This window comes from Sceloporus occidentalis, unplaced genomic scaffold (assembly GCF_023333645.1).
Source record: "Sceloporus occidentalis isolate IW3139 unplaced genomic scaffold, rSceOcc1.0.p SCAF_3, whole genome shotgun sequence".
Lineage (NCBI taxonomy): Eukaryota > Metazoa > Chordata > Lepidosauria > Squamata > Phrynosomatidae > Sceloporus > Sceloporus occidentalis.
Window position 1 is genome coordinate 244,784,222 of NW_028316983.1, and position 26,559 is coordinate 244,810,780.

The 26,559-nt window shown below is 42.9% G+C and overlaps 1 protein-coding gene across 8 annotated transcripts in view; it reads right to left on the reverse strand.

The window, feature by feature from the left end:
* TSNARE1 (t-SNARE domain containing 1) overlaps positions 1-22,814 on the reverse strand; it is a 500,241-nt gene extending 477,427 nt beyond the window's left edge. For 6 of the 8 annotated variants that reach the window (XM_089518973.1, XM_089518978.1, XM_089518975.1 and 3 more), the window contains exon 1: positions 22,732-22,814. The gene's annotated coding sequence lies outside the window, so the exon portion shown is untranslated. Of the gene's footprint in view, positions 1-22,666 lie in introns of all 8 variants that reach the window. The other 2 variants (XM_089518980.1, XM_089518979.1) reach the window with 2 other exon arrangements.
* Between the last annotated feature and the right edge of the window lie 3,745 nt (positions 22,815-26,559).

The window sequence follows — 26,559 nt, forward strand, 5'->3', positions numbered from 1 at the left end:
AAAGGAAATTACAGGACCAATCAGAAGGATCCAAATTTGAACAGGCGTGTATTTTTGGAAGCAGGGATTCAGTTTGGAATCAGGAAAAAGAAGTACTGAATGCAGATTAGAAACCCAAATTCCTTTGCCCTGGGTGTGGAAGGGGAAACAAAAGCTCCCAGATGCATCTCCACCACACTCCCAGCCAATGATTTGATACAGGAGTGCATCCAACACACACCCCTTACCTCTCACAGAAAGGGGAACAGTCTACTTTCTCTGAACGTGAATTAGACAGCTACGCACCACCCAGGTGTAGCCCCATACCTAATTCATGGCCAGGAGGAGCCAGAGCCTCCTCAGGAGATTCTGCCTGTGTCCCCTTTAAGAGCAACAAATGCATTTATAGTGAGCCTATAAGCCAAGACTGCATCTATAGTCTAAGAGAAGAAGCAGAGGCAAAACCAAGCCTATCCAGGTTTATAGAGAGAGAGTCAGAATGAGCAGAAATGTGGTTAGAAGCAGTCCATAGCTTAAGCACAAAAAAACCATCTGAGCAGGTACCAATGCCAGTCACCAATGAGAAGAATCCAAAGAACAAGCCTAAGTAAGAAACATCAGATAAAGCATTGTAGAACTTTGGGAGCTATAGCTTGCAGCAAAGAAATGGCTAATTCATGCTGCCTGTAAATCAGCACAGCTGGCATTGCCTCTGTGTTCCATAAAAGGCAGGCCAAGGCTCTTCCTGCTCTTTTGCAGCTGGTATACAGTCTATAGGATGTACAGAAGTATGAAGTCTCTCAGCATTAAATTCATGTTATCATAGAATCATAGAGTTGGAAGAGACCACTAGGGCCATCCAGTCCAACCCCCTGCCATGCAGGAAATCCAAATCAAAGCATCCCCAACAGATGGCCATCTAGCCTCTGCTTAAAGACCTCCAAGGAAGGAGACTCCACCACACTCCGAGGGAGTTTGTTCCACTGTCGAACAGCCCTTACTGTCAGGAAGTTCTTCCTAATGTTGAGGTGGAATCCCTTTTCCTGTAGCTTGCATCCATTGTTCCAGGTCCTGTTCTCTGGAGCAGCAGAAAACAAGCTTGCTCCCTCCTCAATGTGACATCCTTTCAAATATTTAAACAGGGCTATCATATCACCTCTTAACCTTCTCTTCTCCAAGCTAAACATCCCCAGCTCCCTGAGTCGTTCCTCATAGGGCAAGGTTTCCAGACCTTTCACCATTTTAGTCACCCTCCTCTGGACACGCTCCAGTTTCTCAATGTCCTTTTTGAATTGTGGTGCCCAGAACTGGACACAATATTCCAGGTGGGGCCTGACCAGAGCAGAATACAGTGGCACTATTACTTCTCTTGATCTAGACACTATACTTTTATTGATGCAGCCTAGAATTGCATTGGCCTTTTTAGCTGCCGCATCACACTGTTGACTCATGTTCAACTTATGGTCTACTTGGACTCCTAGATCTCTTTCACATGTACTTTCATTCAGCAATGTGTCTCCCATCCTATATCTGTGCATTTCATTTTTCTGCCCTAAGTGCAGTACCTTACATTTCTCTGTGTTGAATTTCATTTTGTTAGCTTTGGCCCAGCTTTCTTGTCTATTCAGATCATTTTGAATGTTGGTCCTGTCCTCTGGAGTATTAACTATTCCCCCTAATTTGATGTCATCTGCAAATTTGATAAGTATGCTCCCAATTCTGTCATCCAGGTCATTGATAAAGATGTTGAATAACACTGGGCCCAGGACAGAGCCCTGTGGGACCCCCCTGGTCACTTCCCTCCAGGAGGAAAAAGAGCCATTGTTGAGCACCCTTTGGGTTCGGCCGGTCAACCAATTACAGATCCATTTAACAGTTACTTTGTCTAGCCCACATTTTACAAGCTTGTTTGCAAGAATGTCATGGGGAACTTTGTCAAAGGCCTTACTGAAATCAAGATATACTATATCCACAGCATTCCCTTCATCTACCAAGCTGGTAATTTTATCAAAGAAAGAGATTAGGTTTGTCTGGCATGACTTGTTTCTCTGAAACCCATGTTGACTTTTTGTGATTATGGCATTGCTTTCTAGATGTTCACAGACTCTGTTTAATGATCTGCTCTAGAATCTTTCCTGGGATTGATGTCAGACTGACTGGACGATAATTGTTGGGATCCTCTTTTTTCCCCTTTTTGAAGATGGGGACAACGTTTGCCCTCCTCCAGTCTGCTGGGATCTCTCCTGTTCTCCAGGAGCTCTCAAATATGATTGCCAATGGCTCCGATATTACATTTGCCAGTTCTTTTAATACTCTTGGATGTAGTTCATCTGGTCCTGGAGACTTATATTCATTTAGATTAACATGGTATTCCTCTACTATCTCTTTACTTATTCTGTGCTGAAATTCCCCTGTTCTGTCCTCTGCTCCATGTTCTTTTGAAGCTGCACAGTATGCTCCTGGTTTTGCTCCCAATAGCTCTGGGGCAAGACTGCCAGTCTTCTCTGGCTTTGACTGGTGCCTGTTATCTTAGGTCTCTCTTTCCCTCTCCCTATCTGAGGAGGCTTCCTCCTAGTAGGACACAACAGGTTGTCTTGCAAATCCAGGCAGAGAAAAAGAAGCAGGATTGGCCTCCCCCAACCTCCAGTAGGTCAGGAGCATCTTGTCCATGGCCCTGTAGTTTAGCATACATCAAACTGTGTTTCATGCATCTTCTTCAAGTAGGAGGCAGTATCTTTCTCTTAAGCTAGAAATGGAGAAGTACAACCCAAATGTTGCTTTTTTTAAAAAAACATGTCCACAAATGCCCGCAACCTATCCCTAGAGGCAAGGGCAGCAACATTATCACTACTGGAGCCACCCTAGGCTATTTAAGACCCATTTTTCCAGCAGGAAATGTTGCAGAAATCATATTCCACATCATTTCCTGTTAGAACCATGAAATGGCCCAGAGAGCCCCAAAAGAATAGCAAAATTTTGTCCGTGCCCCCAGGAAGTATTGGGGAAATTTAGGTGCAATACAAAATATTTTAAAATAAATACAGGGGTACAGCTCACCAAGTTCTGCTGAGGGGGCAACATGGCACTTGGAGCTCTTAGAAATGCACCCTAAGAAATGCATTTGATCCTGAAACGAGAAAAAAAACCTGCATACCAGCAGAAACCATGTATAATTAAGTCTTCCTTGTAAATGGAATAAATAAAGGAGAACTTCACCAGTTACAGTACTTTTCCAGCAGCAGTCAGTGCAAGAGTGCTAGCGGAAGTCATATCTTGCAGAAACTTTTCTAAAATACTTCTTGAAACATGTAAAAGTCACCACTGGGACTGGCCACTGAAAATCCAAAGGAGAAAGCTTAATCCAAAGACCAAGAAAGAGACACTGCTTATCTGAAGCAGAGTTATCCCATCTTGGGATGCAGCAGATTTCTGCATGACTGGCATCTTCATGGCTTAGAAATTCTTCACAAACACTGGCTCAAAGCATATTGGCATCATTGTTATGTGCCTCCAAGTCAACTCTGACTTGTGGTGATGGTATTACAGGGTTTTCTTGACAAGAAGGTTGCAATTTCCTTCTTCTTAAACTGGGACAATGTAACTTGCCCAAAGTCTCACAAGGTTTCCAGGATGGAGCAGGAATTCAAACCTGGCCTCCGAGAATCCTAATCCAATACTCAACCCCACTATGCCATGCTGGCTCCCTAACTAGGGTGGTATCAAACTACTACTATTATTAATCTAGATACATTCCCACTAAATGCTTACTTGCAAATTTTGTGGTCTTGGTTTGTTTTTTGTTTTTCCAATGCAAGGCAGGGAGTTGAAAAAAGCAGGCAACATCAGGAGAAAAAATTGAAGTTCTTCCTCCAACAGAACTTGGGTCACTGTCACTTCTAAGTCATAGGGCTGCCGACTCTTGGTAGGTTATTATGAATAAATAATGCAGACCTGCCCTTTGCCTTTCACTAAAGACACAAGGCATTAATTTAAGACAAATTATTGCATCATACTTCAACAGCAGACCCTTGGTATCCACTGGGGTTTGGGGCCAGGATCTCCTGTGAATACCAAAAACAGTGGATGATCAAGTCCAATAAAATACAATAGCATAGTGATATGGTGTCCCTTGTATAAAACAGAAAAATCAATATTTTTTGTTTTTTTATTTTTGAGGATTTATATCTTTTTGGAATATTTTTAAGCCATGGACAGTTAAACCTATGGATAAAGAATCTATGATATGGAGGGCTGACTGTACATAAGCTCACTTATACATGCAGCTGTACTTTAATGCAACAGACATAGTTCATGGCTGCATATGTTCAGTTCCACAAGCATAACCATTTCCAAGGGGATGAATCATATTGCTAATCCCATCTCAAGTACAGCAAATGAATCAACTAGATTTACCTATTTGCTGACTTAGCTTTAATGGGATAGACTTACTGGGCTGAAACTAACCAACAGGATTCTAGACAAGCAATTGTGCATTCTTGGATAGTGCATAACTATTTAGCAGTACCTTCCATGTACCATTTTATCTACTGGGATTCCAGACCAACCACTCTGCTTTCCCCATTCACAAGGGGATAATAAACAGGCACATTGGCCATACACAACCAGTTGCACCATGCTGTTAATTCAGCAGAAGGGTGGTGGCATGCAGGCATTGTGTAACTACATAAGGGCCAAATTACACTATGTAGGCATTATGTAGGTTCTGGGACATTATTTTCCTTCCAGCCACAAACTTGTTTTCACTTCACAAGAAAACTAGCATAAAAGAGTTATATTACAAGGTAATACTATGGAAAGTTAGCAGTGTGCATTTTAGCAGAGGCATTGCACACATCTACAAAAAAAGAGAACTTTATAAGCCCAATTGATCAAAGATTATAGGTCTTTTTTCAAGGCAGGTGAATGGGTAATAAATAGCAAGCACAGGGGAAGAAGAAGGAGAGGGGGAAAAACAGCCAGGCGCAGCATTTTATTAAATAGAATCATTGGTAGCCAATGTGTCAGCAAAGTTCCCTTTCATCTACATTTCGCCCTCTCTAAAAGAATGGGCAGTGGCGCTTTGGCTCAATGACTTATGACCGAGACTTAAATCTAAAATCAGCTTAAAGCATTCAGCAGCTCTGACTGCAGCCAACAGCAATTATCAGAGATGTCCTCCACCAGAAGACCTGACCTGTACCCAGGGCCAGTGATCAAAATGATCTAAGCCTTTGCTCCAGCCATTAACTTTGCATCCATCCTTCTGAACAATGAGCACACACATATCCAAGAGAATTTAATGACTACTGTTTATTCAAGACCTTGCCGGGAAGCTAGCTAGTCATCTCAGACACTTGACAGATCCAGTTGGAAGAGGAATCAAGCAGCTCTCCAGCCTTTACTGGGCTAGAACTGAGAGCCTCCCTCAACACCGCTATGTTGGCTAGGACTACTGGGATGTGTAGTCTAACAACACTGGAAAATTAAAACTCTTGTAAGAATATTTCAGTCTTTACAAATGGAGGCTGGGGGAACCCTGGTCCCCAAAGCTGTAGTCCAACACTTAAACCACTACACCACGCTGGCTCCTAGTTTTACAGTAATGATCAGCACATGACCACCTCTGGCTATGATCTAGGGCCCCTAAATATTTAATCAGACGCAACAGAGCAGATCAGCAGTTGTTGATATTGCATCTATCAGAAGACATTGGGAGGGGGCGGTATGTTGGGAAAGGCTCCTAGTTCAGAATATTTCAATCCATCACAAAGGTAGGATGCCACATTCAGCAGGAATGTCTCAAAGAAGCTGGACCACTGCAGTACAAAGAGATAAAAATGGGGTCTTTGTGATGTTTGTGTTTATACTACCTACTGTTTATATGTATTTTGTAGATTGTACACCATTGGCAGGTTTTATATATTTATTGATTATCTGTATGTACAGCGCTGTGTACATTTACAGCGCTATAGAAATAAACTATAATAATAATAATAATAATAATAATAATAATAATAATAATAATGTTTCTTGAGAGTGAGAAGCCTCTGTCAACTAGAAAGCCAAATAAGGTTCACAGAGGTTCTAACGGGCCACTTTCTTGGAGTGGCAAGGCCAAAAGCAAAAGGCGTGGCCCAAAAATGCTTTAGCTTAGAGATCACAGAGTACAAAATGTGTTGATACCTTAATTAGACAAATCAAAAGACACAAACTATATCACAGTTGTGGACGCCCAAAGACTTCTTCATCAAAGATGTTGAAAAGATAAGGAAAGAAAAGTGACTGTGGTCCAAAACACAGTGCAGAAATAATCCAGTTTGAGACTGCTTTAACTGCCCTGGCTCAATGCTAGGGAATTCTGGGAACTGTAGTTCTGAGACATTTAGCCTTCTCTGTGAGAAAACACTGGTGCCACAGTAAACTAAACTTTCCAGATTCCCTAGCACTGAGCCAGGCCAGTTAAAGCAAACTCAAACTGGATTATTTCGGCAGTGTGTTCTGGACCTGTGTTGGAGTCAAAGTCCTGCATCTCACTTCAGGTGTTTGCTTAAGGTGGCACTGAGAGTCAATGAAGACAGAAAAGTTATGATTCAAACACACCCATAGCCATTTTACTGCTTGTAACAAAAAATACTAAAGGGCATGCAATAAAAAAAATCTGCCTCTGAACATGCAATACTCATCTCTGAAATCCATGAAATCCTGGCTTTTTTAAAAAAAATTATAAATACCACAAAAACAATCTATTCTAGGAGCCACGAGACGTGGAAGTCACATCAAAGTGCTATAACTGCAAAGTGCAAAAAAGAGACCTATTTGGTTTGTGTAACCAGTAGAGAGAGGGACAGAACTGTGTGAATGAAAGAGATCTGGGATTCACCTTATTTCTTTGTGCCTTCTTCTGCATTTTTATGCATCTTTCCAAAGCCAAAAGGGAAAAAAAATATTATTTGAATCCAAGAATCAATGGTCCCCAAAGACAAGAGATAGCAGAAGAGTGGGATGTGCTGTAGTACCAGCCCCGGAAGTCTTCCAAATTAGGTTCTGGAAGAGAGAGAGTCTTTGCTTTCCTGTGCCAAACTTTACATACTGCACAGATCAACTCTGTAGGAAGCACCGGGGTGGAGATGGGGGAGGAAAATGTGTATTCAAGAGGAGTAGGAGGAAGTCTATATCTTGCATAAGGGGGATTTGCAAGGTAATTTGGGCACGTTTTAAATGGAACCAGGAGAAGCGGAGTGTGGGGGAGAGAGCTGAGGAGAGGAGAGTGAGAGAAAGAAGAAAGGGAACACCGAGGAAGGAGTTACTGACAAGCAGAAGGGAGAAGCAATAAGAGAGAAGGTCAGAGATGTAGGCTGTGGCTGAGTCACCACCATTACACTGAAACGGCTTGAACTATCAGGTCTGACATACCAAATGCCATCTCAGCCAAGGGAAAAAACTCAGGACTTCTGATGTGGCATTCTGAACCTGCCCGTCACCCCCAGTTTGGAGAAATGTCAATTTAATTAAAAAAGACACTTCTGGGAGATCGGACAAGGTCTGTGACAAAGAGTACCTGGCGTATTTAATCTTGAATTCACCTCGTTTCTGAAGATCAAAAGGAGATCTCGCCATCCAAGGTCTGGCACAACAGGCAAGAGAGAGACAAGAAAGTGCCGTGAAATGAACAACACGACAGCATTACTGGGCATCACATTCTCTTAAATGGACTCATGTGCAAACTGGGGCCAGTTATAGGGAGCATGCAATTTCCTTGTTGGAAATGCTTCAGGTTTTCAGACCAGCTGAAGTTTCCGAACACTCTTCGAAGGCTGCCCCACAGAGAGTACATTACAGTAGCCCAAACAAGTTGTAACTAAGGGGTTATTCAGATGATGAAAATAATCTGGGTTGAAATTCTGTATTTTGGATACATTTCAAAGGCATACAATTATGTTTTGAAGGGGCTGCTCAAAAACCCTCTTAACCTGGGATAATTGATATCTCCCACCCCCCCTAACTTTTTCTAGAAAATTCACATTCTCAGCTATGTGAATAACCAATGCAAATAGACCCAGGATAAACTGGGATAAAACTTTGCATGCCTTGAACACGTTTTGAATAGATGTGCATTGCTTACTCCATATTTATTCAAGTGCTGGAACATGTGAGCATCTGAAGTCACAGAGATGCGCACAGATATGGTTCCATAATATGAACAACAAATCGAGAATATGTGAGTGAGATTATTTGAATGGTCACACTAAAAAAAGATGTCTGAATGATTTCTAAGGTATGTTTTTCACAGAGAAGATCTGACATCTCAAGAAATGGGTGCAGCCAGTGCACAAGCTTTAATGCACTCCTGACCACCATTGAAACCTGCACTTCCAGGCTCAGAGATGAATCCTGGAGCACATTCAACTCAAGACCTGTGTTTTTAAGGAGTGTGTAATCCCATCTAGTACAAGTTGAATCCCTATTTCCTGATCTGTCTGTTGGCTGACCAGGAGCACCTCTATTTTTCCTGAACTAAGTTTCAATTTGTTCCCTTGCATCTAGTCCATTACTGAAGACAGGCATCAAAACAGGTCTGAGTGAACCTGTGTCAAAAAAAAAATACCTACAATTTTTATACAGGATTCCTTGAGACCTCAAGGAGAAAAAAAGGTGAGAAAGGGTGCCCTAAGCATGGTCCATACCAGCTGTGTGGTTAAGCCTCTCACCTGGTGGTCTTTCTCATTCCACCATTTTGCAAGAAAGTATCTGCCCTTCTGCAGATCTGTCTCCGCAAGAAGACAAGTTACCTAGGGTACATAAGAGTAATGGTGGCACCAAGCCACATGTCCTGGACATTCACATGATTTCTTTGTATTATCCACATAGATAATCTTACATGCCATTCCACAACATTGACCACATGATAATTCCAAGACACACAAAAGGCGTCCTAAATAGAAAGCAGTATTTTTTAAAAAATTCTTTATTGGGGAGATTACTGTTTTAAAATTTACTTCACATAACCATTACTTGCACTTCTGTTGCTGTGTGCCTTCAAGTTGTTTCTGACTTACGGTGACTCTAAGGAGAACCTATCACTGAGGCTTTTTGGAAAGATATGTTTGTCGAGAAGTACCATTGTCTTCCACTGAGACGAAGAGAGTGTGACTTATCCAGGGTCATCCAGGGGGTTTCCAGAGTTAAGCAGTGATTTGAACCTTGGCCTCGCAGACTCCTAATCTGATACTCAAAATCAATGACTCTCATCTCTGTTTCTATAGGGCCTAAAACCAAATGTACTCAAAGCCACGAAGAAGGTTTTGCAATGCTTTGATTTTGGTCTGCTTTGTTTAGAATCATAAAAGCATAATTGCGCCTTGTAAAACATCCCCAATTTTATTCTTCCTTGGGCCCTAAACTGAAACCTTGGTCCAAACTACTAGATAATATTCTCCCAGCTCACGGTACCGCTCAATACTTAAACAATAAGAATTGATCACAAAAAGAATTAAAACACTGCTTACCTTCCCCTCCTGACACAGTCTATCCAAAATGGAGTTGCACATTCAGAGACATAAAGCAGGACCAAATTGCTGAAGACATTATTAGATGGAGCCATGCACAAAGACAGCCTTGGGACCAATCCCACATTCAGCTATCTCAAATCTCAGACATGCGGGGCAAAAAGGTGAGAGGCATAGGACTGAATTGGTGACTTTTTCGTCTTTTTTATATTCTTTTTATGAGCAAGAGATCATAAAATCCAATAAAAGAAAAACAAGAAAATGACATCAACACAGTGAACAACACATATCTAGAAAAGAAATACAAAATAATAATAATAATAATAATAATAATAATAATATATTTAATGTTTACAATATGCATCTATTGATTTGATTGCTGTGTTTCCTATAATAATGAATCTTTCTTGGCTTCCTTCCATCTCAACGTCAGTTATTTGGGAACGTTTACTTCTCTTTCCCATTTACCAGTTTTCTCTGTTGTTGACAGCGTATTTCACATTGGACATTTCTTGTGATTGTTACACCTAGTACAGTAACTGAGTTTAATTAAGATGTATCTAAATTGGTGACTTTTTAAAATGATCCTGCATATTGAGACGGTCCTCCCATCCCAAATATAGTTGGTAAGATCAAGGTGATGTGGGATTGCCAAGCTGGATATGTGAGAAGGCTCCTATGACTTTAATTGCTAGCAGATCCAGAATGATGTAAAGTTCTATCAGAAAGAACTACAACACATTATTATTATTATTATTATTAACTTTATTTATAAAGCGCCGTAAATCTACATCTCCTCTTCACCTTTCAAAATCCATCTTTCAACTGCTGCACCCAACATTGCTATTTACTGGCCAACTGAGGAAGGGGGGGGGGAATATGGAAGAATGTCCAGCTCAACCTCCTGCCCCCACAAAAAATGAAATTACTACTTACACATAACCCGGAGCTCTTCCACACTACACAATTATAGCACTAAAATCCCACTTAAACTGCCATGTTTCTGTCCTATGGAATCCAGTGGTCCATTCTTCAGTGAAGCACCAGAGCTATTCAGCATGGATTTCTAAGAACCTCACAGAACTACCCAATCCCAGAATTCCACAAGATGGAACCATGGCCACTGAAATGGAACCTTATTGGTAGAATTATGTGGTGTGAGTGGCCTCCTGGATGATTAAAAAAGCATTCAAAACCAGGAGCTAGTCCCTATAAGACATCCCACTTTAGCACACCTGTTCCAGCAGCATTATCCCATGGCCCCAACATCTTCAACTATGGTCCAAAACACATTGCGGAAACAATCCAGTTTGAGACTGTTTTAACTGTCCTGGCTCAGTGCTATGGAATTCTGGGAACTGTACTTTTGTGAGACATTTAGCCTTCTCTGTCAGAGAGCTCTGGCACCACAATAAACTACAATTCTCAGTGTTCCCTACCACTGAGCCAGGACAGTTAAAGGGGTCTCAAACTTGATTATTTCTGCAGCTTGTTTTGGATCAAATTCATAAAGGACAGTCCTCCTGAACATCACCTCACATGACATTTGCCATAAATGATACTATCAGCTCTTAAACCTTCAATCATCTTTCAAGAACAACACTTTGCAGCATAGAATCATGGACTTGGAAGAGACCCCAAGTCCAACCCCATTCTGCCATGCAGTAAAACATTATCAAAGCATTCCCAAGAGATGGTCATCCAGCCTCTGCTTAGAAACCTCCAAAGAAAGTGACTCCACAACCCTCTGAGGCAGCATCTTCCACTGTTGAACAGATCTTACCATCCGGAAGTTCTTCCTAATTATTATTTATTATTATTATTATTAACCTTTATTTATGAAGCGCTGTAAATTTACACAGCGCTGTACATGCAATCTTTTAGTTAGACGGTTCCCTGCCCTCAGGCTTACAATCTAAAAAGACATGACACAGAAGGAGAAGGGAGTGGTGACGGGAAAGGGTAAGAGGTCCAGCAGTTCCTCTCTACCTCCGAGGCCTGGACCAAGGCAGATGGACTGGAGGGAGGGCTTGGCTTCATAATGGAAGGTTCCTAATGTTGAGATGGAACCTCTTTTCCTCTATTTTGAACCCATTGCTCCGTGTCCTAGTCTCTGGAGGAGTAGAAAACATGCTTATTCCTTCTTCAGCATGACATGCTTTCAAACATTTAAACATGGCTATCATATCATGTATTAATCTTCTCTTCTCCAAATTAAACATACTCACTGCCCTAAGACATTCCTCATAAGGCATGGTTTCTGGACTGTTAGTTAATCCCACAGATTACAAAATCATTGTAATATGTTCCTAGCCTGGAGAATGAGCTCAATGGTTCTCAAACTCTGGTCTCCCAGATGTTTGGATTTCAAATCCCAAAAGGCCTAGCCAGCATGGTCAGGAATTTTGAAAACGAAAACCTCACACATCTGGAGGACAAAGGTGTGAGAACCACTGATCTAGCCTACATAACCAAACCAACTGGTAAAGGACAATTTGCACTGCACAAACCAGCTGTAAATGGGAATAGGTTTCCACCAGCTGTTAAATGGGAAAAGAATGGCAAAGTGGAGATAACTACTATTTCTGAAGATTATGGTAGGCATTCAAAAGAAAGATCTTAGAGCCAGAAGTATCCATATTCTAACTCAGGCAGCTAATTTGTTAAAACCCTAATACCAACCCACACATCTAGGCTGCAGTTTCACAGGCACAACTATGCAATATCGAATAAATTAGTCAGCATTTTGAGAGTCTCGGGTTTCCTTGTTTTTAATTTAAATATAGCTATGTCTTTAGGGCTGTAAAGTGTGTAAACAACATGCAGCACGACAAGCTCCTTTGGCAAAAGCCAGAGCTCTGAAGCTTCCCACCCCAGCTAAGGTATCTAAAAATATGTCTACTTCTTCAATGGCTAAACTGCACCAACAAGAAATTCCTACTCATCGTTAATTGAAATCCACAACAATTTCCATTTTTTCCAAGCAGAATAATTTATCTGTTAGACTGGTCTCAAAACAAGCCCTGGGGATCATACATAAATCTATGTCTGCATTTTGCCTACCCCTGGTTTCACTGTTGTATAGCGCTCCTCGGGTATCTGCTGAGATTTGGTTCCAGGACCCAGCCATGGATACCAAAATCCATGGATGCCCAAGTCCCATTACATACAACAGCATGGTAGTGATGTCCCTGATATAAAATGGAAAAATTAAAGTTTGAATTTTGGATATATTTTTTTAATTGAACCGTGGTTGGTTTAATCCATGGATGCAGAATCTGTGGATACGGAGAGCCGACTGCACACAGTTTGCAAGTTTGGGCATTCTTGAGAAAGAACTGGCAATATGAAGAATAATGAGGGAGCAGAGTATGTTTTACTTGGAGAAGAGAAGACTGAAATGATAGCTATCTTTAAACATCTAAAGGGGTACCATATGGAAGATGGAGCAAGCTCATTTTCTACTTCTTCAGCGACTAGAACACAAACCAATGGATTCAAATTGCATGAAAAGAGAGTCCACCTAAACATCTGGATGAACTTTATTGTAGGAGTTGTTCAACAGAGGAATGGACTGCCATAAATGATACCATCTATGGCAGGGGGGGGTGTCTCCCTCTCTGAAAGTCTTTAAAATGAGGTTGGATAGACATCTTTCAGGGATACTTTAGTTTTTATTCCTGCATGACAGGGGGTTGGATTGGGTGGCCCTTATGGTTCCTTCCAGCTCTTAAGACTCTATGCTTCTTTGACACAGAGAAGGGGGTGACAGGGTTCCCTTGGTGCAAACTCTGCTGTCATTTCCACCAGCAACCCTTATCTTGGCTCCTATCTAAAATAATAATAATACAACATTAAGAGATAAAGCCCGCACATACTCCAGGCAATCCACCAGGCAATCAGTTCAAACCATCAATAATCAAACAAAGCAACAGGCTCCTCAGCAGGATAGAGTCACTGCCTCTCTCTGAGCAATGGACCAAATCAAGCTCATATTTTGCAGCCTGGTGTGGAAAGACTGGAAACCACAGATGACAAACTTTCAACAGAGTCTGAGAACCTGTGATTCATAACACCAAACGTGAATGCTTCCCTTAGAAGCATTTTCACTTGTACATGCCCTCTGGAAATACAAGAACACCAAGGAGCAGGATAAACCCATTTGCAAATAAATAATATCCTACAGTTTACAGGGGTCATCAGAAGATCATTTAGTCTACCCAAGAGCACAAGCCACAGACTTTGTGGAAAGCAGTTACAGTGGTATATGGAAGACACAGAAAAACATTCCTCTGATAGAGGGCTCAAGACGATAGTATTTAGTGGTCCATGTTTGGGGGGGGAGCATAGCACCATTTCAAAAATCAATACAAACTTTTTGCAACATTTAACATTACCAGGTAAAACCAGGTTCAGATGTAATGCTGAACCAAGGGTGGGAAACACCCTCCAGATGTTGATGGCCAGCAATTTCTCCCAGGAATCCTATCCAGTATGACAAGCAATGAAGAATACTGGGAGTTTTAATCCAAAAATATCTGGAGGGATACAACATTCCCATCCCTTCATCTAAGCAATGGCAATGGAGATGTAAAGAAGTGGTTTGCTGGTGGGACAAGTTTAAGGAAAATCTTATAGTTATCCATCTTTCTCACCTCCTACTGTCCATCCACACTGGCAGAAATCCAGGGGCTGCCAGCAGAAAGGCGCTGCCCTGCCTTCTCATCAGATTTATATCTGAAAGTGGCAGAAGAAGACTAGACTTTATTGCTGGGGTCATAAGGAAACAGGAAACCTCCAAAAGACATGCTACTAGATTTTTCAATTTGGCTGTCCCCAGCTCTCATGAGGAACTCCAGCACTCTACAGCTTTGTATATATGTCAGATTCAACCACATCCTCGTGAAACCATAAAAACCACACCCAGGGGCAATGAAGACTGAAGCAGCTTTTACTCTCACAAGCTGGGGTTTCTGGGATGATCAGGGGCCAGACACTGGTTTGTCCTCCTACCCAATTGTATATGAATGCAACCTTTTCTTCCTGTCCAAAAAGAAGAAAAAACGGTGAGCCCTTTGTTGTTCACTTTTATGGGGCAATTCAGTATGCATTTGTTTTAATCCAGCTTTGGGAGCAAAAGTCAAAAGAGATACAGATGAAGGTACACAGCACTAAAAACACGCAAAAGTTAAAATATAGTAGAACTATCCAAAGAATTAAAAACAACATAAAAGTGTACCTAAGAAACCAATATAGTATGCAAAGTGATCTTGTAACACCTTTTAGACCAGGGGTAGGCAACCCTTTTAAGCCGGGGGCCGGGTTGCTGTCCCTCAGACAAGGCCTTGCCGGGCCGCATCCGGCTCGCGGGCCGCAGGTTGCCTACCCCTATTTTAGACTAACTGGAAGAAAGAAGTTGGTAGCATCAATGTGAGCCTACTTTTTCAGATGCATGCATCTGAGGAAGTAGGCTCAGGTCTACGAAAGCTCTTGCTACCAATTTATTTCTTCCAGTTAGTCTCAAAGGCGCTACGAGACCCCTTTGGATACTGATTTTCCAGATTAACATGGGTATGTCTCTGAATTCTAGGAATGAACACAGAGATTGAGGGATATTACTGAAAGACCTTCCCCCTAAATAGTCAGTTTCTAAAGATCCTTCAAAACAAAACAAAAAAGTATTTGCCTGCCTATGAAAGGAGAGCAAAGAGGTGTCAATCTAATTTCTCCAGAAATGGAGTTCCAGAGCTTGGGAGCAGCCACCAAGAAGGCCCTCTCCTGTGTTCCTATCAGAGATACCTGTGAGCTGAGGGACAGAGAGAAGGGCCTCCCCAAAAGATCTGGAAACCCAAGAAGGCTCATGCGGGAGGTGCCTAAAAGTGTTGTTGTTGTTGTTGTTGTTGTGCACCTTCAAATCATTTCTGGCTCATGGTAACATACATCAAGATTTGCTGAGAGCGGGCTTACTACTGCCTTCCTCTGAGGCTGAGAGGATGTGACTTTCCCAAGGTCACCCAGTAGGTTTCTGTGACCAAGAGGGGATTCAAAAGCTGGTATCCCACTGTCCTAGTTCAACGCTGTCCTAGTCCAACACTACAACACACTAGCCCACACAGTTCTTTCCGTCTTAATAGCTTCACAGCTTTCCATTTTTTCCTCCTTCTCATGTGTCTCTTTCAAGCTTTTCCTGACTTGATCCCTTCTGATCCCAGAAATACAAAAGGGCTAGCTAACAATTTAGAAGGGCTTTTTGTTTTTTACTCATGGCAGTCCATGCGTCTTTGATAGGGGCTTTCATCTGCTTGAAAGGCCTAAAGGATCAGAAAATGTTTTGGAGGAAAACTGTCTAGCAAATACTTGAAAGAAGCCAATATTTTTATTTGATGAATGGACAACTTCTTACTTTCCTCAGCAATATTTTTATAACTGAGCAAGAGTGCTCAGCTCGGGTCATTAAAAATCAACATCTACGTTGGCACCATAGTTGATGCTTCTACTGATCTGCTCCCTGATGTCATTTCCTTGGTTCAGATGCTTCCAGTCCTTTTTATTGCTGTTGTTGTTGTGTGCCTTGTTTCCAACGTATGGAGACTCTAATTGGGGAACCTATCGTGGGATTTTCTTGGCAAGTTTCTTCAGAGCAGGTTTGCGATTGCCTTCCTCTGAGGCTGAGAGCATGTGACTTGCTCAAGATCACCAAATAAGGTGATCTTACGAGGTGGAAATTAAACCCTGGTCTCCAGAGTTATAGTTCAGCACACAAACCAGGTTTGCCAATCCCTGGTTCCCTAGGATGAGTTCACACAACAATACGGTACATGATTCAGGGCTTGTCTACACTTGCCAGAATAGTCCAGGCTGCCCCCAAAGCATTCTGACCCCCACATACCCCCAGAACTCGCTCCCTTTTACTTTCTGAAGATGTCAGGCAGCTGTGGCCCCTGTGAGCCAGCTAGCCTACTTCTAACCTCAAACAAACCCAGAGGGACAGAGCAACTCAGCAAACCACCCATCACTATCCATCATTGTTGCATTTTGCTCTGGGTTTTCAGGAAAATCTAGAGCAAAAGGTAAGTTTTTTAAAATGTGGGACAAGGGATAGACACCCTGAACTGTATCCAGGCATTATGTGAACAGCCTGGATAGAATTCAAGGTTTGGGGGCTGCGTAATATAAGCATCACTTGGCCACTCCAGGGGGAATCTGGGGTGTAGAGCCTTCAGTCTGCCACATTTGTAACACTCAAGCTCCAAAGGCTGATCTTCTCCTCATGCTCTTTTATCGACATAGAGCAGCCGCCCTTTGGTACAATGCATCTAACAGAAGGCTGCTGACTGAGATTAAAAAGAAAAAAACCAAGCAGGAGAAGTTTAGTATGTCCACATTCCAGCTTTAATTTTGGCCTGACTCAATTACAGGAAAATCAAATTTCAATCCACTGCCAAACTAAAAAGGAGACACGCTTAAGAGGTAGTAAAGCAGGAATGGAAATAAATGTATAGTCAAATAAGAATCCCTCCCACACACAAAAATTGAAGTTTTCCTTCATTCTCCAAATTCCTACCATCGCAGTAACATAAAACTAGAAATGCAGTTAAGAAAAGGAACAGGAAAAGTGAGCATGGGAATGCAAGCATAACATTCAATATCAATCAAATCCCGGGGGTGGTGGACCTATTAGGATGGTCCACCCTCGAAGGCTGATGGAACCCAAAAGGTTCCAGGAAGCCCTAGAGGGATACATGGTTGGAAGTGACGGCGACTCTGTTGATGCCCTGACTGGTATTTGGAATACCGGTCTCTCGAGGGCTATACACAGTATCGCTCCCAAGCGCCCTCTCAGACCCGCTTCCAAACGCAAGCCCTGGTATACGGAAGATCTCCGGGCAAGGAAGCGGGAGCTGCGACGGCTAGAGTACCGTTGGCGGAAACACCTTCGCTTAGACGACAAGACTCTCCTAGCTCAACTGTTAGAGGACTATGGAGAGACGATACGAGCAGCAAAGAATTCGTTCTATGGTGCTCGTATCGCGTCCGCGGAGTCGCGTCCAGCAGAGTTGTTCAGGGTAGTCAGGGAGCTAACTCAGCTCCCTCCTGCCCTGAACCAGATCCTTGAACCTTCTAAGGCCTGCTGTGACCAATTTAACAACTTCTTCGCGGATAAAACTTCTCGGATAAGCGAAGGTCTTAACGCCGACATTCAGGCAGAACCTAGAGTAGAGGTATCCAGGGCCTCCGTGGACTTTATTAAACTGGATCGGTTTGAGTTGGTAAGTACCGATGATGTCGACAAGATCCTCGGAAGTGTTCGGAAGACAACCTGCTCTCTCGATCCCTGTCCCTCGTGGCTAGCGGCCCAGGGGGGACCAGCTGTAACTTTATTGTTACACCGGATTATTAATACATCTCTGAGGGAAGGGCAATTTCCATCTGACCTCAAATTGGCCATTGTAAAACCTTTATTAAAAAAGCCCTCCCTCGACCCCCTGGTGTATAATAATTATCGGCCAGTTTCACTGCTGCCATTTTTGGGGAAGGTGATCGAGAGGGCGGTTGCAATCCAGCTTCAATCGATCTTGGATGAAATGGATTATCTGGACCCATTTCAAACTGGCTTTCGGGCGGGTTACGGGGTTGAGACGGCCATGGTCGCCTTGGTCGATGATCTCCGTCTGAGCTTCGACAGGGGAAGCGTGTCCCTGTTGGTGCTCTTGGACATCTCAGCGGCTTTCGATACCATAGACCATGGTATCCTTCTGGGGCGCCTGGCAGAGGTGGGAATTGGCGGCACTGCGCTCCAGTGGTTCCGGTCCTACCTCTCCGGGAGGTCCCAGATGGTGCAGCTGGGAGACGTGTGCTCCGATGAGAGGGCCCTTAAAACTGGGGTCCCTCAAGGAGCCATTCTGTCTCCCATGCTATTTAACATTTACATGAAACCGCTGGGAGAGATCATCCGGAGACATGGGGCGCGGGGTTATCAGTACGCTGATGACACCCAAATAATCTTCTCTATGTCTCCGACTGATGCAGTGACTGAGGATGGCGTCTCTCCTCTCGTGGCCTGTCTGGAGTCAGTAATGGGCTGGATGAGGGAAAACCGACTCAAGCTGAATCCAGAGAAAACGGAGGTACTCATGATAGGTTCCCCTGGTCCAGGAATGGCGGTGGTTCCACCTGTCCTGAACGGGGTCACGCTCCCTGTGAAGGACTCCGTGCGCAGTCTGGGGGTGCTTCTTGACTCGTCCCTTCGCCTGACTGCTCAGGTGAATGCGACAGTCAAGAGCACCTGTCATCAGCTTCGGCTTATTCGCCAGCTGCGCCCATACCTGGCCCAGAGGGACCTTGAAACTGTGGTACACGCCCTGGTAACCTCGAGACTGGATTTCTGCAATGTACTCTACATGGGGCAACCCTTATACCAAACCCGGAAGCTTCAAATGGTGCAGAACATGGCAGCCAGGCTGGTCACTGGTACGTCCAGGGCCAGCCACATAACACCGGTATTAAAAGATCTCCATTGGCTGCCCATTCGCTTCCAGGCGCAATATAAGGTGTTGGTGATGACCTATAAAGCCCTAAATGGCCTGGTCCCAGGATACCTGAAGGACCGCCTCTCCCCATACATTCCGCCCCGCACCCTCAGAACATCTGGGCAGCAACTACTTAGGGTTCCCGGGGCGAGGTTTGTCTCCACTACCAGGAGGACATTTTCCATCGCCGCCCCGGCCCTTTGGAACATGCTGCCCATAGAGCTCCGCTCAGCTACCTCCCTGGCCCAATTCAGACGGGACCTGAAGACCTACCTGTTCGGGATTGCATTCCCTGAATAAGGTCCTATAAGCCTCCCCCGCCGCACTGGCAACGGGACTGGCTAACCTGGGGCCTTTTGTTTTTTTGTTTTTATGTTTTATGTAATGGCTGTATGATTTTAATGTTTATTGTTTATTGTATTTTTAACTGCTGTAAACCGCCCTGATCTGATGGAAGGGCGGTATATAAATAAAAAATTTATTATTATTTTATTTTATTTAAATCAATGTATGGATGATTTTTGGTGTCTCACTCCCTGCAGTACTAGACGTTTGGGGCCTGGAAGAAATTTTCCTTGGGGGAAGAGTTCTTTTGGTTTCATTTTGGGGGGGCACTACCCACATTTTGCCTCCCCTGCCCATAGCTATAGTTGAAGTTGAAATCATGTGGATGTTAAGATCAAGTTAGACTGCAAGTTCCAACAGCCCCAGCCAGAACAGCCATTGGTAAGGGTACTGGATACTGCAGTCCAACAGTCTAGTAGAGCTTTGAAAGCTTGTGATATGTATAAAGTACATTCTGGTTGGCCCAATAAAGGCATCACTGTTTTGTGGATTTTGGATGATATTGTACCTAGGTTACACAGAGAGCCTTCCTAAACAGAACTCTGCTCCACCACCTAATTTACTAATACAGAATTCAGAGGGTTTCACATATACTGCTCATACTGCTTTACCACCATCTTGCAAGGTAGGCCAGCAGAATTATCCCTATACAGTAGATTCAGAAACCAAGTTGCGAGAATACTGTGGCATCTGATGGCTCTTTGCAAGTTTGTGCAACAGGCTAGCTGTGAGCCACAGACAACACACTTCTCTCCCTTAACCATGATTCCTCTCCTTCTCCAAAAGATGTTGGGAAGCTTGTGTTTAAAAGAGTTATGTTAAGTATGATTTTTATTCCAATTTACAACCAACTTTTTTTTTGTCCTCAGAAGAGACCAAACAAAAATGTTGTGACACTTTAAAACAGGGATGGGAATCCTGCGTGTCAGAATAACTGTCATCAGGCCAAGCCAATGTGGCCAGAGGGAGAAATGCTGGAAGGAGCAGTCCTACGACACACGGGGTTAATTACAAAAACTCCAATGAAAGAATATAGGCATACCTACCTACATACATGTATATCCAGATAATTGAATCCCTTGCATAGCATATAGCAACCTTTTTCAAATAACCAGCATGAATACTTCTGGGAGCTTCAAAACCTAATGCTGTTTTATGTGTAACATATGGATCACATATCCAGGGACAGCTGCAATTGGTCATACAGCAAAATGTAGTATCATCGAAAATCCAAAGAGTAGTGATACCTTGATTGGATCAACCAAAATGCACAATATACATGCTGCAAGCTTTTGAAGCTCCACTGGCTTCTTCGTCAGGCAAAAGTGTTAAAAATTATACAGGAGAAAGAAAGAAAAATGATGATGTTAATCATAGGCCTGCATTTTGTCAAGATGTTGTGGCTGTTGCCCTCAGTTCAGATGGTATGGAAGAGTATTCATGTAGGTGGGCCCCTCTTCCTTCTGGCCATGTGGTGTATAACATTTCCAATGTGTATAACATTTGCAACATGTATAAAAATTGCAGTAACATTGCAACATTTCGGTTGGCCATATAAAGGCATCACTGTTTTGTGGATTTGGGATGATATGGGTCACAATCTAACAGTAACTAGTCTAGTTTCACATAAAAGCTCTCACCCTGCAAGAAAGCCAAAATGTATCCCAAGAATCTCTTCCTGGGGTTTTGATACAGCTGGCAAGAGAGGAAACAGTGTGAACGATCTTCTACCTCTCCCACCCTGCAAATACTGAGCCTTAAATTTCTCAGCGACAGATGTTGGAATAGTTTGGAACCGTAGTTCTATAAATGTAGTTCTCAGGGGAGCAAAGTGCGTTTAAGTACCAAGCTCTTTCGTGGTTTGATTTCAACAGGTGACACCAGCAGGAAACAATTTGAAGATTTGGCTGAAACTAAGTCCTGATCATCATTCAGTTTGTAGATCCAGTCCCTGAGTTGTTGTTTTTTAACTCCACGAAAGAGAAAACGAATCTGTTCAAAGGGTTTCAGAGGTTAATAGGTCTTGAATTAGCTGAGCCCAACTTCCTTTTTTCCATTATTCACTTAAACCAGTGATCCCCAAAAGGTGCCCTTTAAGGACTTTTGGACTTCAGCTCCCAGAAGCCTCAGCCATGACTGGGATTCTGAGAGCTGAAGTACAAAATCCCATAAAGAGCACAGTTTGGGGAGCACTGGGCTAAACAAAACTTAGGGAGGTGATCCTGTGTCATGTCCAAGACCCTCTTATAATACCAAAGGGCTATCATTGGTAGTGTATGGAGATACCCACATCTCTCCTTTCTGCCTGTTACAGGGATTTATAGCTTTCTTTTCTGTGTGCTACATGTACAGGGATTCACACACTTCACCTTTTCGGGACCCTTCTGTGGATTCCAAAATCCATGGAGGTTCAAGTCCCAGTAAATTCAATGGCACAGTAAAATGGGGGGGGGGGGATCAGTGCTCGCTTTTCAGAATATATATATATAAAATAAGTTCAAGCTGTGGATGTTTGAATCCATGGATTAAGGATCTGTGGATATGGAGGGCTGAGTGTCCAGGGATTCCCACAGCTCTCCTTTCAGCATAAAATGCGTACAGGGATTCACGCCCCTTTGCTTCCTAGATGACATGCGTACAGGGAACCGGACACCTCTTCTTCCTAAAAAATGCATGTACAAAGATTCCCACAACTCTCCTTCCTGTCTCCATGGACATTGGGCCCTTGGAATCTGCTGGGGTTTGGTTCCAGGACCCTCTGTGGATATCAAGATCTGAGGATGGCCCAGTCCCATTCAATGCAGTGGCATAGTAAAATGGTGCCCCTTATTTAAAATGCAGCAAACAAAGAGGAGACAAGTGCCACATGCCTCCTCAATATGACATCTCTTCAAGTATTTAAACAGGGCTGCCTGTCATATCACCTCTTAAGCATCTCTTCTCCAGGCTAAGCATCTCCAGCGCCCTAAAATAGGGGGACAGGGCTTCCCACAGCTCTCCTTTGGAGCATTAGATGAATACAAGTCTTCAAATGCCCCCCTCCTTTCTGCAATACACGTGTACAGGGGTTCCCACGAATCCTGCAAGGCCTTTGGCAGAACAAGCCTTTCCCACCTTCTCTCTCTCTCTCTCTCTCTCAACTCCAAGGCCTAGAGGCACCCCCAGCCTCTGCCTCCCCCATCCCAGCTTTGACACGCATCTGCCTTTCCAGACATGCACCTCCCGTGCAAAAGGAGGGATCCCCCCATGCCCTTCTGCCTCCCCTTGCCCTCCTTCCCTCCCTCCTCAGCAAAGGGGGCTACCCACAGAATGGCTCCTGCCAAGGCCCCCTCCCCATCATTCCTGCCCTTCCTGCGCGCGCACCTCCTCACCTGGCGAAGGCCAGTGCAGCAGCGGGACGCACTGCGCACGCGCGGCGAAAGAGTCCAGCCACAGTGTATCTCTCCCTTCTGACACTTCTGTAGCCCCCCCCTCGGCCACGCCCCCTCGCCTTGCTCCCTTCTGCGCAGGCGCCTTAAGCTGTAGTTTTTTTTATAGCAGCCGCTGTAAGAAAAGGGGGCTGGAGGAACTATCGAGACCAGCGTGCACCGCGCGAGACTCCCCAGCCCTTGAGTCGCAGATACAAAGTGGACGCTTTTTCATTCATTAAAAGGAAAGAGAAAGAATTAGGAAACAGAGAAACAAAACTTGGCAAACTATAAAGTGAGCCATTGTTGGGTCAGGAGAGGATGCTTTGCCAAGGAGGAGGGAAGGGGGTTTCCTTTCTGGCTTCCAGGCACAGAACCCTTATTTACTGATTGCAAATTTATGTCAAATGCACATAAATAAATATAAAAAATAAATAAAATAATAAATAATATATATATATATATATATATATATATAATATTATAAATACTATAAATAAAATAAAAATAAAAACATAACAATACAAATAAAAATAAAAACTATAAAAAATTTAAAAATAAAAATTAAACAATATATTTTTTAAACTTTGTAGTGTTTTGTACAGTTTGATCTTTTTTTAAATGTGTTTTATTCTTTTCACAGCTCTCTGTCATCCTTTAATTCCTTTTTAATGCATCTCTTTCCTTTGTTGTCCATCGTATTGTTCTTTCAATGCAATGAAGCTGCACTGAGACCCAGTTCTGGGAAAAGAGTGGATACAAATAAATATAATAATAATAATAATAATAATAATAATCTATACTGGGTTTTATAAATGTGTGTGTGTGTGTGTGTATAGATACAGATGTCCCTTCCGATTTGTGGGGGATCTGTTCCAGACCCCCCCACCCCCACGAATCAGAAAAGCCACAACTATTGGAGGCCTATTGTTTTCCATGGCCCTGCATTATTCCCAGGCTCATGCACCATTTTGTCCCTCCTGGCTTCCCTTCTGTGGAAATTCAAAACTAATTGCCATTTGGGGGTTTACCACATTAGTTAGAACCCCTTTTTGCATTACACAAGAGTATGGACCTAAATATGGATTTAGATCCCCTGGTTCTAACTCCACAACACAGTTTGCACAAGCAATAGAAGCATCTTTAGAAGGAAGATTACTCTTCAATTGGGGAGTATTATAGGGTTCATTGTTAGATCTCTTAGTATGGGAAGGATGGCGATTCCTACTTAATGGCAATTTCCCTACCAAAGGGTCTCAGGAAGGAGCAATTTCCTTGGTTTTGAAGTTCTCCACCTCCAAAGATTTCCTACTAAATGGCAAAGGGCTTGGTAGATCTGAAAGTTTTTCAACTTTACACATTTTCCTGGGATTCCCAAGTATTTTCCCATTTAAGTCTTTCCGCTTGAATCCTTTCTTTTGATTACTTCCAACATTTTGTGTATGAGATACTGATTTAGATGGAGTCGCTATATCACTTTCGGAGATCACATTCTGTTCTTTTGGAATAGACGAGTGAGTTTGTAAATGGGAATCCACCAAAGTGGTTAACAGATTATTACATTCGGTTAGGAATTGTTTTGACTGTTGCTAGATCTTCCAGAAGAGTGGAGACCCATCCATGTGCTTCTGATTTGTTTATATACCCCTGTAATCTAAGATTACTGTCTGACCCAGCATTTGAGTTTGTTTGGCCCATTTCAGGTTCAATTGGCTCTTCTATTCCAATAATCTCAGGTTTGGTAGATCTGAGACAGGACAAGTTTTCCTTTTTGCAAATATCAAAGGATTTAGTTGATTCTGCGTTGGCTATCTGAAAAGCGAGATTAGGAAAGGAGGGGCTACTGATTAGGGGCTTCAATGAGCCTATCTTATTTAGTGACCAGTCCAAGACTGGCACCGCAATTGGAGAGGGTCTTCCTTTCCTTTCAATGGTATTGGCCTCTGTTTTAGGTTCACAGTGTCTATTAAATAATTTTTGTCTACTCTTGGTAAAAAAACAACCTGGGTAATCCTTGTTTGTACTCTTTTTCCCTTCTCATAATCCCCCTGTCCTGAAGAAATTCTAAAATGTCCTCCATTTTGAGCAGGATCAAAAAGCCCATTTAAGTAGCACGACTTTTGCTTTCTTCCTTGGAGAGATTTGTCTACTTAGGAGTCTATCCTTGTTACGAATATAGGGATAAGCTTTTTTCTCCCTATGAGCAGCAGCAGGCAAGACTCACATCCAGAGCTCAGGATGCATTTGTTTCTTGGATGGGAAAAAGACTGCAAAAGTGTTAGGCAATGTGCTTGAGGACGCCAGTGCAAATGCTGACTTTGTTTTCCTTAATTTCAGCATAATGGACAAATGAAAAGAATAATTTAAATGTAGATTCAGCCAAGGGTTTCTTAGCAGCAAAGTACAATTTTCAACATTTGTCTTGCTCAGAGGCCTATAAGTACACTGCAAGCCAGTAAGGCATTCTAAGAAAGATATGTTAATGAGGAAATTTCAGTTGGTTACCTAATAAAATGCACTATATGTAACATAGCTGAAAATAAACCATAGAACAAGAATGGATATTAATAAGAGTGTTTCTAACTTTTATTTTGTAATGTCCTACATTCTTCTTGAATGTCCTACATTTTGGGGCACCTTGTCCTCTTTTCCAGTTATGACATCTGGTCACTTTGCATTCTGGAAATGTCAGCAACATAGAAACAGTAACACTTTCCTTTCAAATACATACACACACACAGAGAGAGATACAAATAAAATGGGATGGATCTATTATTATTTTGCAAGTAATGAAAAAACAATGCAACACAAAATAAGACAATTATTTATTTATTATTATTATTAACCTTTATTTATGAAGCGCTGTAAATTTACACAGCGCTGTACATGCAATCTTTTTAGTTAGATGGTTCCCTGCCCTCGGGCTTACAATCTAAAAAGACATGACACAGAAGGAGAAGGGAGTGGTGGAGGGAAAGGGTAAGAGGTCCAGCAGTTCCTCTCTACCTCCAAGGCCTGGACCAAGGCAGATGGACTGGAGAGAGGGCTTGGTTTCATAATGGATGGTAAATCATCTTCCAGGGAAAATACATACTCTCAAGTAGGATAATACATATACAGTACATAGCAATACAGGAAATGGTTTGATAAACGGGCACCAAAAGAACATCAAATAGTAAGCGACAATTATGCAATGCCTGGGAAGGCTTCTCTGAACAGGATGGTTTTCAACTCCGTTTTGAAGCTGGTTAAAGAAATTATGGCTCTTGCTTGTGGGGGAAGAAGGTTCCAGGAGTGAGGGGCAGCAAGTGAAAAGGGGCGAATCCGGGATGGGGCAGAGGAAATCCTGGGCTGAGACAGCAGATCTTGACTACCAGAACGGAGGGCCCTGGTGGGAAGGTGAGGAGAAAGAAGGTCTGATAAGTAAGGAGGGGCCAGTCCATGGAGGGCTTTAAATGTCGACAGCAGGAGCTTATACTGAATGCGGAAAGGGAGGGGGAGCCAGTGAAGGGATGCCAACACAGGAGAGATGTGGTCAGAGCAGTGGGTGGAAGTGATAATGTGTGCAGCTGAATGCTGGACAGAGATTAAAGGACGGAGGTGAGAAAGAGGAAGCCCAGACAGGAGGACGTTACAGTAATCCAGTCGTGAGATCACTAGGGCATGGACCAGGATCTTGGCAGTAGAGGCGGAGAGATATGGTCGGATTTTGGCAATATTGTACAAAAAGAATCTACAAGCCTTGGCTGTGGTCTGGATCTGAGGGATACACAACAGAGGAGAATCAAAGAT